This window comes from Cherax quadricarinatus, chromosome 24, assembly GCF_038502225.1.
Source record: "Cherax quadricarinatus isolate ZL_2023a chromosome 24, ASM3850222v1, whole genome shotgun sequence".
Lineage (NCBI taxonomy): Eukaryota > Metazoa > Arthropoda > Malacostraca > Decapoda > Parastacidae > Cherax > Cherax quadricarinatus.
In genome coordinates, this window is record NC_091315.1 from 6611982 (window position 1) to 6623103 (window position 11122).

General features: G+C 44.2%; 1 protein-coding gene across 1 annotated transcript in view; it reads right to left on the reverse strand.

Moving 5' to 3' along the window:
• The window catches only part of LOC128690737 (lachesin-like), a 175854-nt gene that overhangs the window by 135518 nt on the left and 29214 nt on the right, over positions 1–11122 (reverse strand). The gene's annotated exons all lie outside the window — the stretch shown is intronic.

An 11122-nucleotide genomic window follows, 5' to 3' on the forward strand; every position in this document is an offset into this window, starting at 1 on the left:
TCGGGAGTTTGTTCCGCTCATCCACAACTCTATTATCAAGCCAGTGCTTTCCAATATCCTTCCTGAATCTGAATTTTTCCAGCTTAAAACCATTGCTACGAGTCCTGTTTATGCTAGATATTTTCATCATGCTATTTACATCCCCTTTATTAATTCCTGTTTCCCATTTATACACCTCAATCATATTCCACCTAATTTTACGCCTTTCTAGAGAGTGCAGATTCAGGGTCCCCAGTCTGTTCTCATAGGGAAGATTTCTGATACATGGGATCAACTTTGTTATTCCCCTTTCTACGTTTTCCAGTGCATTTATATCCATTCTGTAATACGGTGACCAAAACTGTGCAGGATAATCTAGACGAGGCCTAACCAAAGATATATAGAGTTGAAGAACAACCTGAGGATTTCTACTATTTATGCTTCTTGATATGAAGCCAAGGATTCTGTTAGCTTTAATTCGAACACTTATGCACTGTTGTCTTTAACATGACTCACGAAATCGTAATGACACGATTGCAAACAAACCATACCACGGGCGGGGATAGAACCCGCGATCAGAGAGTCTCAAAACTCCAGACCGTCACGTTAGCCACTGGACCAGCTAGCCACGATAAGATTCGTCCAACTAGGTATATTTCTACTCCATAGGAAGGTTAGCATAGGCACCACTGTGTCCACAAATGCAAGTTTTTACAGACGAATCTCCAGCTAGCGTGGCCATGACGAACTCTAGCTCAAGTCCCCTCAAAGCCGTTAACATGACTCACGAAATGGTGTAGAAATATACCTAGTTGGACGAATCTTATTGTGGCTAGCTAGTCCAGTGGCTAACGCGACGGTCTGGAGTTTTGAGACTGTCTGATCGCGGGTTCTATCCCACCCGTGGTATGGCTTGTTTGCAATCGTGTCATTACGATTTCGTGAGTCATGTTAACGGCTTTGAGGGGACATGAGCTAGAGTTCGTCACGGCCACGGTCGCTGGAGATTCGTCTGTAAAAACTTGCATTTTTGGTCACAGTGGTGCCTATTCTAACCTTCCTATGGTGTAGAAATATACCTAGTTGGACGAATCGTATTGTGGCTAGCTGGTCCAGTGGTTAACGCGACGGTCTGGAGTTTCGAGACCCTCTGATCGCGGGTTCTATCCCCGACACTTTGGTATGTTTTTTTTTTTTCACTGTTGTCTTGGTTTCAGATTGCTGCTAACTAGAGCTCCTAAATCCTTTTCACAATTCGTAATATTAAAATCTACATGATTTAGTTTATATGTGGTCTATTTATTTTCCTGTCCAACATTGAAAACTTTGCATTTCTCTATATTAAACTGCATCTGCAACTTCTCCGACCATTGCATCAGTTTATTCAGATCATCCTGGAGTGCTCATTAGAATGAATTGGACGGCCTATTTTGGTGTTATCAGCAAATTTGCTTATGTTGCTGTTTATTCCCTCATCTATGTCATTTATGTAAGTTGTCAACAAAAAGGGGCCCAAAACTTACCCCTGTGGAAAAACACTCGTGACGTGCCCTCATTCTGATTTCTCCCTATTTACGCAAACTCTCTGCTGCCTATTTGTCAACCATGCCTCTACCCAGGAAAAAATTTCTTCTCCCATTCCGCGTGCCTTAAGTTTTCTCAATAGCCTCTGATGTGGAACTCTATCGAAAGCCTTACTGAAGTCCATATACACAATAACATATTCAATACTTTGATGTACCTCCTCAAATACCTTAGTGAAGAAAATTAGTAAATTCATAAGACAGGATCGCCCCTTTGCAAAACCATGCTGAGATTCATTAATCAATTTATGCCTTTCAAGATGGCTACGAGTTGCTTTGGCAATTATTGATTCCTTAAATTTACCAGCTATGGAGGTAAGGCTTATTGGTCTATAGTTCGAAGCTAAGGACCTGTCACCTGCCTTGTAAATAGGTATTATATTTGCTATTTTCCAGTTGTCTGGCACTATGCCAGTTTGTAGTGATATATTGGAAAGATTAGCCAAAGGTATGCTAAGTTCATCTTAAAACACTCGCAAATAGTTCATTAGGGCCTGGGGATTTGTTAGGTTTTAATTTCTCTATTTATCTGAGGACCATGTCACTAGTTACCCTAATAGTGCATAGTTTATTATTATCCTGTTCTATATAATTTATTATTTTTGGAATTTCGCTAATATGTTCCTGAGAATTGTCTGCATCGCTATTGGGCCGTGCAGACCCCCTTGCCTGACGCTCCTCAGTAACCTGACAGCAGTGGTACGAGGAGGTGTTGTGCATTCGCTGCCTGGATGAGGTAGAGTGCGGACGTGCTTTGCACCCCTCTACTGTTTCCCAGACGAGCTAATCAGTCAACGACATGGCGCCAGGTGTTCGCAGGAGAGTGAATACTGTGGGCATTGAACTTATTAGTGGGGCTTTAACACCTACGTCAGTCGATGTGTTATTGCCCAAAATTATACGAGAGACATATGGCATCAGAGACGAGGATTTATATGGAGTGGCACTGAACGGTGTATATAGAATTTTCGTGAAAGTGCTAACTGCTCAAGTATACGAGGCTTTGGTTGATCGTTACCAAGATGTCAGCATTACTGTAACACCGGCAGTGAGGGTCAAGTTGATTGATGTATCACGACATTATTCGTGGGTTAAGCTCCGCAACGTGCCTTTTGAGGCTGATGAGGTAGATATTCGAAATGTTTTCGAACGTTATGGAACTGTACATCTGGCCCAACCTGGCAAATGGGTAAAAGGTGCGTACACAGGATACCCTGAGGGTTCTTTTAATCTCAAGATGACGCTTAGGCATCCTATACCCTCGTATGTATATCTCGAAGAGTTTAGAACCCAGGTAATGGTAGCGTATGCGGGGCAGAGGCGTACGTGCCGACTGTGTGGCGAATTTGACCATATGGCGGCAGACTGTGGCAAGCGGAGTATGGCTCCTGGGCCGGCAAGGGGCGGAGCCCCTGCGCATGAGCACCCGATGCCTAAGGAAGAACGGGGGCAAGGAGGAGGGCGTGGTCGCATGTGGAGTGAAGAGGTAGTGGCTCCTCCAGTGGAAACGGAGGAAGTGGTGATCCATGAATCACCTGGCCCATCAACAGTGGCTCCTGGGCCGGCAAGGGGCGGAGCACCTGCGCATGAGCACCCAATGCCTAAAGAAGAACGGGTGCAAGGAGGAGGGCGTGGTCGCATGTGGAGTGAAGTGGTGGTGGCTCCTCCTGGGGAATCGGAAGAAGTGGTGATCCATGAATCACCTGGCCCATCAACAGTACAGTTGTCAAGTGAGGAGGTACAGGAGGGCGCAGCAGTGAAGGCTATTGAGGAGGAGTTGGAGACGGTGATACAGGCTATGTTACAGTCTACGGAGGTGGAGAGTTACAGCGAACAAGACCCTGGGATCAGGGTAGAAGGTGTGTGTGGGGAAGGGGAGGATCAGGTGGCACATGTGGTGGACAGTGCGAGTGCCATGGAGGGGCATGGAGGCGGATTAAGGGTGGTAGAGGTGGAAGTCCATTGTGCTGGCTCCCAGGACTCCGATATGGAAACTGAGGGAGCTACAAGGAAAAGGGCAGCAGCGTCAGATTCGGACGATGTTCTGACACCGGCGCAAAGGCCGGGGAAAAAGACATGGGGTTCTGGTACCCAGAGTGACTCTGCGAGAGGGCCACAACAGAAGGGGGGGGGGATGGTTGGGAAGGAGGGGGGAAACTGTGGCAAAGGCACAGTCCAGGGGAACAGTCTGAAAGGGAAGAATCTTGACATGAGGCGGGGAAGGAAACCTTAAGCTGGCCTCAGGTGTGTAACAATAAATATTAATGGTCTGTGTGATGGTGTTAAACGGGAGTGCTTCAGGATGTTTTTGAATAGGTATAAGGTTGACGTAGCTTTTGTGCAGGAGCACAATTTTAAGCTTGGTCGTGAATTAGTGGTCCCTGGGTATCAGGCTTATGTGTTGCCGTCTGAGCGTTTAAAAGGAGGAGTGGGTGTGTTGATCAGGGAGGCGGGCCCGTTTGTATTGCATAGGAAAGAGGGGGGGGGAGGGGGGAGAGTATTACGTGTGGAAGGATGGTGGATGGGAGAGAGAGTGGCGTTTGTGTGTGTGTATGCCCCAGCAGAAAGTGACGTGAAAGTGAAGATGGATTTTGTGCGGGAGGAGCTCGTGTATTACCTACGCACGTTACCGTCTGTCGCGATTGTGGGGGGGGATTGGAATTGTGTAATTAAGAAGACAGACGTGGAACCCAGAGGAGCGGGATATTTTTCCTCAGTCTTGGGGGGCCTGCTTAGAGATCTTCAGTTACGTGATGCTTTCGGGGGAGGTCTGTGGGAGGTGGAACATACGTTTATAAGAAGGGGATATGCGGCTCGTTTGGACAGGTTATATTTATCTCGGAGGGTTTTGGTAGAGTCTTTTAAAACTATAGAGATGGTGTCTTCCGATCATAGGGCGGTATTAGTGGAGGTGGGATGGGATGCTTTGGCTCGTAGGCAGGGAAGTTATTGGAAACTGAACACGATGGTTTTGGGGGATAGGGAGGGAGTGGAAGCGTTTGCAATATTTTGGGAACAGCTCTGTGCCGACAGAAGAACTGAGGAAGACGTGGTAGGATGGTGGGATAGTGTGGCTAAGTTACGAATACGTCATTTTTATGTGAGGGAGGGCAAACGCATTAATCAATTGCGGTATGGTTTGTCAAATTACTTAGAATCTAGATTACGGAATTGTTACGAGGGGGGGGCGGTGGCCGGGGTGTACCCGGTGGAGGATATACACATGTTGAAGGACAGAATACGGGATTTGCAAGAAGAACGTTTTGCAGCTGTACGGGTACAGGCGGGGTTAGACGAAGTACTCTGGGGCGACAAGCCATCAGCTTGTGTGCTGCGAGGACAGAAGGTACGACAGCGAACGACTACAATACCAGGTTTGCAAGTCATATCTTCTGTGGGGGGTTTTAGAGAGGGTCAGGTATTAAGGGACACCAAGGGGATGAGTGCATATGCAGATAGATGGTTTGAGGAATACGGGAAAAGTAGTGGGGTGGATGGTGAGGTTCTTGGGAAGGTATGTGAGTATGTGCCGTGCAAACTGGGGAGGAGTGATCGGGAGGCACTGGGTGGGGTCATTGAGGAGGGGGAAATATGGAGAGCCCTTATGGACATGAAGAAGGGTAAGGCACCCGGGATCGATGGTTTACCTAGCGAATTTTATGTACAGCACTGGGGTCTGCTTAGGGGTTTCCTAGTAAGGTTAATGAATGCCATGAAAGACGGAGGTAAGATGGGAGAATCTCAGGCAACGGCGGTGGTGGTGTTGGTCCCAAAGGGTAAACAGCAGAGTACCCTTCGGGATTATCGAGCCATTTCATTGCTTTGTGCTGATTATAAATTATTTGCGAAAATTCTTGGGAATCGGCTTAAATGTGTTGTGGGGAGGGTCGTGTTTGAGTCTCAGTTTGGTTTACCTGGTAGGTCAATGAGCGTGGGCCACGGGATTATCAAGGGGTTCCTGGAGGACATGGAAAGGGAAAGAGGAGCGTTGGTGGCGTTGGATTGGCAAGGGGCTTATGATAGGGTGGAAAGAAAGGCTTTGAGGGATATTCTCCTACGACAGGGGTTTGGCGAAGAAATAGTGGGGTGGGTGGATACGCTGTACTCAAATGCGAAGGTAAGGGTGCAAATCAATGGGTGTGTGGGGGGGGGGGTGTCAACATGGAGCGGGGTCTTCGGCAGGGATGTCCTTTATCACAAATATTGTTTGCATGTGTTCAGGATCCCTTTTATAGGATGGTGGAGGATCGTCTAAGGCCGGGGGGGAGGGATGGTGAGCTGAAGCCGTGGCCTGGTTTGGTGGGCTATGTTGATGATACCACTATTTTGGCAAGTGAGGAGACACGGTTAGGACTTTTGGGGGAAGTTGTACACACTTTTGGGAGAGCTACTGGGATGAAGGTAAATCTGGAAAAGTCAATGATCATGGGGCTGGGAGAGTGGACAGAGAGATTAGAGTGGGGATGTGATGTTGTGCAGCGGAGGACCGGGAGTCTGAAAATCTGCGGTGTCATGTATGAGGCTGACCTGAGTGCTGCAAGGGTTAGCAATTCGAATAGGATGGTGGAACAGGTGCAGCGACGGTTGGGAATGCTGCGACCTCACCATTTAACCCTTAGGCAGCGTGTAATTGTCATCAATGTATTACTATATAGTAAAGTCTGGTTTGTTTCGGCTGTGATGCCGTTAACAGGAACGGCGATCACGAGTATTCTTAGAATGGTGTTCAAATTTTTGTGGGGTTCAGGGTGCAACTGGTTGCGAAGGGAGGTAGTGACATTGCCGGTATGTAGGGGAGGGTTGGGTTTGTTGGACTTGAGAAAGCGCGTGAAATGTGTGTTTATTAAGAGGGAAGTGATGAGTGCAGGTGGATGGAGGGAGGGTCAGCTAGATAAGGTACATGCTCACCTGAGGAAATGGTATGGAGGGGCGGAAATGAAGGAATGCGAGACAGTGTTACGCGCCTTAATGTTAGCCAGGGAACCAGGAAAAGTAAAGGTGGGAACGTTGTGTAAATTGTTAGAGAGACATGTAGTGGCGCCGGTTGAAGGGATCTACCCCATGTATGCATGGGATGTAATATGGCGAAGGTTTAGTAAATTAAGGATACGACCTAGGGAGCGTGAGGTTATGTACCGTTTCCTGCATGGGATTTTGCCAACGGGAGCGATGCTCCGAGACAGGAGGGTTATTGAGGGTGGGGGGTGTGGCAGATGCAGTGGGGAAGAGACTGCGTATCATGTCGTCTATTTTTGTGAAGGTTTGGAGTGCATCAGGGTATGGATGCGTAAGGTAGTGGTGAGGGTGGGGGGCCAAGGTGTGGCGGTATTGCGAGCGTTGAGTCTTGATATGAGTGGTGTGGAGGAGAGTGTGGTAAGAGGTTTAGCATATGTCATCGTGGACTACATATATGTTTTATGGGGTATGAGGGGGAAGGTGGGTGGGGATGTGCTGAGAAGGACTTTGGCGGCGACGTTTTATCGAACTTTGTGTCGCAACAGAGACATTTTTGGGAAAAGGTGGGAAGAGTATTTTTCTGAAGGTTATAGAGGACTAACAATAGGGATTTTATTGGCGTTATAAGGGGCTTTAACTGCCGGGGTGAGTGGGTTGGTAAAAAGGGGGGGGGGTTCAGGGGATTTCAACGGGCTCACCTCCTTGGGAATGCAGTGATGTGGTTGGGTGTGATTGGAGGTACTAGTGTGTGACCAGATGAGAGGTTGTGCAAGATAAGTTTTGCTTAGTTCCCTTGATGGGGAAGGTGTAAGGAGCAGATTAAATATATAACATGTATTAATGTATAACCTATAAATTATATAACATGTATATTTCTTTGGTAGCGTATTATGTTCCACTTACACTGGTATTGCAATTGAATTTGAATTTTCTTGAGAGGGTTTTCCTTTCACTATTTCCTTGAAGCACTGAGTTATTTTTGTTTTATTGTAACGTGGGCCAGCATCAGTTTTGGTAGTAATTACCTATTATTATTGTTCTTATTTAAGGTATTGTAATTTTGGTAGTCCTGTACCATTCATGGTTGTAAATAATGCTTCCTCAAGTGACATGTGTCATAATAATCCTAAATTGAGGATAATTAATGTCATGATTATTCAGGTTGGTGATAGGGTTAGTTTTCAATGTGTGTGTGTGAGTGGGGGGGGGGATGATGGGTCACCTGTGTTGCAGCACAGGTTTCTTAATAAGGCATATTGTAGGTCTGGTGTATTTGTTGAGGGTGGTATTATGGGTGATTGTCATTAAGCTTGGAGCATTATTGTGTTGAGGTTGTAATTTTAGGAGTTTTATTAATAGCCATTTTGTGGCCTTTGTTATTATAACTTTATTCCTTCTTAAATTGTGATATGTGATAAAAACTTGTATATAGTAGACTGGCAGATGTTGCCTGGATTGTTTTGTGTTTATATATTGATTTACTGATGTTGTCCTTGATCATTTTTTTTGTATATGTACCTATTAATATCTGTACATGAAGTTTTTAATAAAATATAAAAAAAAAAAAAAAAAAAAAAAAAAAAAAAAAAAAAAAAAAAAAAAAAAAAAAAAAAAAAAAAAAAAAAAAAAAAAAAAAAATATGTTCCTGAGTAAAAACTGAAAGGAATTAGGTACTGAAAAGTTATCCCTGTCCGTGATCTGACCTGAGTTACTCTTATGTGGGCCTATCTTGTCCCTAATCTTACTTCTGAAAGAACCCTTTTGGTTTAGCCTTCGAATCCCTTGCGACTTCAGCCTGATAATCCCTTTTTGCTGTTCTTATTCATTTTTTGTTCCTGTCTTTAATTGAATATGTTGATGTCGTAACTGCCCTTCCTCTCTTTTAATACTCCTATATGCCTCTCTTTTGACCAATGAGATGTTTTAATCTATTGTTCATCCATCTGGGATCATTATTGTTAGATCTAATTTCTCTACTCTTAACAAAAGTTGTCTGGGCAGCTAGCACTATGCTCTGAAATACGCCATATTGGAAACCAACCCTACCTACCTGGCCCATAGTAAGGTCATCCCAATTTAGCCCACCCAGGTAATTTTTCAGTCTCATGAAGTCGTCCAAGCAGAAATCTGGGATAGTCTTGATTGCAGTTAACTGGGTAATTCCATGTTATATTGAAACTAAGTGATTTGTGATCGCTTTCTCCAAGCTCATCATTAACTTCAAGATTATTAACTAGTGATTCCTTGTTGGCAAGTGTGAGGGAAAAGTAGGTGTAAGTGGGGTTAAGGTTGTTCGGGCAACCAGGAACCATTAGCGAGTTACGTTGCGCGCGCACACACCTCCCCCTCTCTGGCGGGCTGGGGCAAAACTAGTTCCTGGTGTCCGATTTGTTAAAGTTTCTACTCCTGGTAATATTGACCTTACCTGGTGTGGATTGAAGTTTGGAGAGTCACTTCGCCTCCACTCTTCTCCTAATCAGGTAGGGTGATCTACCAGGAGTATTACTGTTTGTTCTTTTCTAGTGTTTGCTGGTTACCAGTAATGATTTTGGCATTTATCATTCTTTTTCTTTCTTAAATGTTATATTATCATGACTATGGGTAACCAGTTTTATTTTCTCTTATTTGTCAGCTCTGTTCCTGGCGTGGTCTTCCAGGATAGACGCCAGATAAAGGGGCAAGACGTGTGTTAATAATACTTATTAACATTATTCTACAACTACCGGCCCTTACCTATTCTACTTGTGCTCCATCCAAGTGGTAGGAGATTCCAGAACATCGGATTACCATCTGCCCAGGATAACCTACATAAATAACATCAGAGGAACTATCCAGGGCCATACCTACTCCTACCCAACTACAAGAACTGAAGGCCATGTTTTTTTATTATATTTAAATTTTAAGTAAAATTCTCAAATCATTTTTCTTGTTTTTCCTAAATCATTTCTTTATTTATTTATTTTTCCATTAGTTTCTTTTGTTCAGTTGGAAGGCGTTCCACTGACAGCAAGAACCAAGTCAAGCAGGTTGTTTCCTCTAGTTAGTTCTGTCACAAACTGTTTTAAAAAGCAATCCTGAACCATGTCAAGAAAGTCACTAGACTCAAGATTTCCTGTCACATTGTTCCAATTAATTTGTCTAAAATTAAAAATCTCCCATTAACACATTTTCATATCTAGACGTCTTATGAATTTCATCCCATAGCAACCTACTGCACTCCTTATCAAAGTTTGAGACCTATAAATCACATCCAAAATAAATTTTTCACGGCCTTCGAGAAACTGTAGCCAAACAGATTCTGTGTCCAATGTTTCTAATCTTTTATCTTGTCTAACACAACCATTTAGATTATCTCTGACATACATCGCCACTCCACCACCCTTCCTGTTGACCCTATCAGTGTGGAATAGTTTATAACCCTGTATGTTGCATTCAGAAGGCATTTCTCTATCTTTCCATTGGAACCAAGTCTCTGTTATATCAATAATATCTATATTGCCTGCACATGCAAATAATCTTACCTGATTTGTCCTACTTTTTAGACTGATTCTATTTGTTTAGTAAACCTTAAGGGAGCTAGTAACTCGTTGCCCTCTACTATCTTTCTCTGAACATATGCTTTGCCTATATTAGCAACTTTATTTACGAATACTGTTTTTTTACACAGGGTTTGACAAGGTTTACCTGGAGTTTACCTGGTTAGGTTAGGTTAAGGATCCCTAGCTTTATTGACAAACTATTTACAGGTTAAGGATTCCTAACTTTTTTTTGATAAGCTAAGAGCTCTTACCTACATCAGCTCATTTGAAAGCATTTTTATTGTTATGAAACATACAACTAGGGAACAGGATGAAGTTGGAACCATCTGTGGGGCAGCATTTTCATCTGATCGTTGACATCATAATTCTGTACGAATGTGTTCCATACTCGAGTCATCCTGGGGATAAATGATCTCAGATAAAGTGATGTTCTGGAGAAAGGTACAGCCAGAGTGAAGTTACTGCTTTCTGCCCGTCTTGTGGTGTAGAAGCTTGCTTCACGCTGTCCTCGAAGTGGATCCAAGTGTGATACTTTGACAATATTGGCCTTGTACCTAATAGTAATGCCACCCACATCCCTCCTGTGTTGAAGGCTCTGCTGAAATGACAGATCTATCCAGGATTGGTCCAGGTGAGAGATGAGACGTCTTTCTCTGTCCTCTACTCTGTCAAGCAGTCGCAGATGAGAAGGCGGGGGGGGGGGGGAGGCGAACCATGAGAGTAAAGCATACTAAGGTGTGAGCGTACTTTTAATCATATCTCCCCGGTATCCTTGTAATATTTGCTGTTTTCAACCCTAATACTCCAGCCTGATTGCATTCCAGAAACACTCATACCTCTATAATCTATCAGTTTAAATTCCTAGACAAGTCATCAATGACCCCCTCAATCGAACTGGCTAATGCAACCACCCCAACCCCAACCCCAGAGAGATGAACCCCATCCCTTGCATACATATCATGTTTGCCATAGAATTTGTCCCAGTTTTCAATGAATGGGATTGCAAGTTCCTTGCAGTGTATAGTATGCAAGTATAGTATGTGTATAGTATGCAAAGTCATGGAG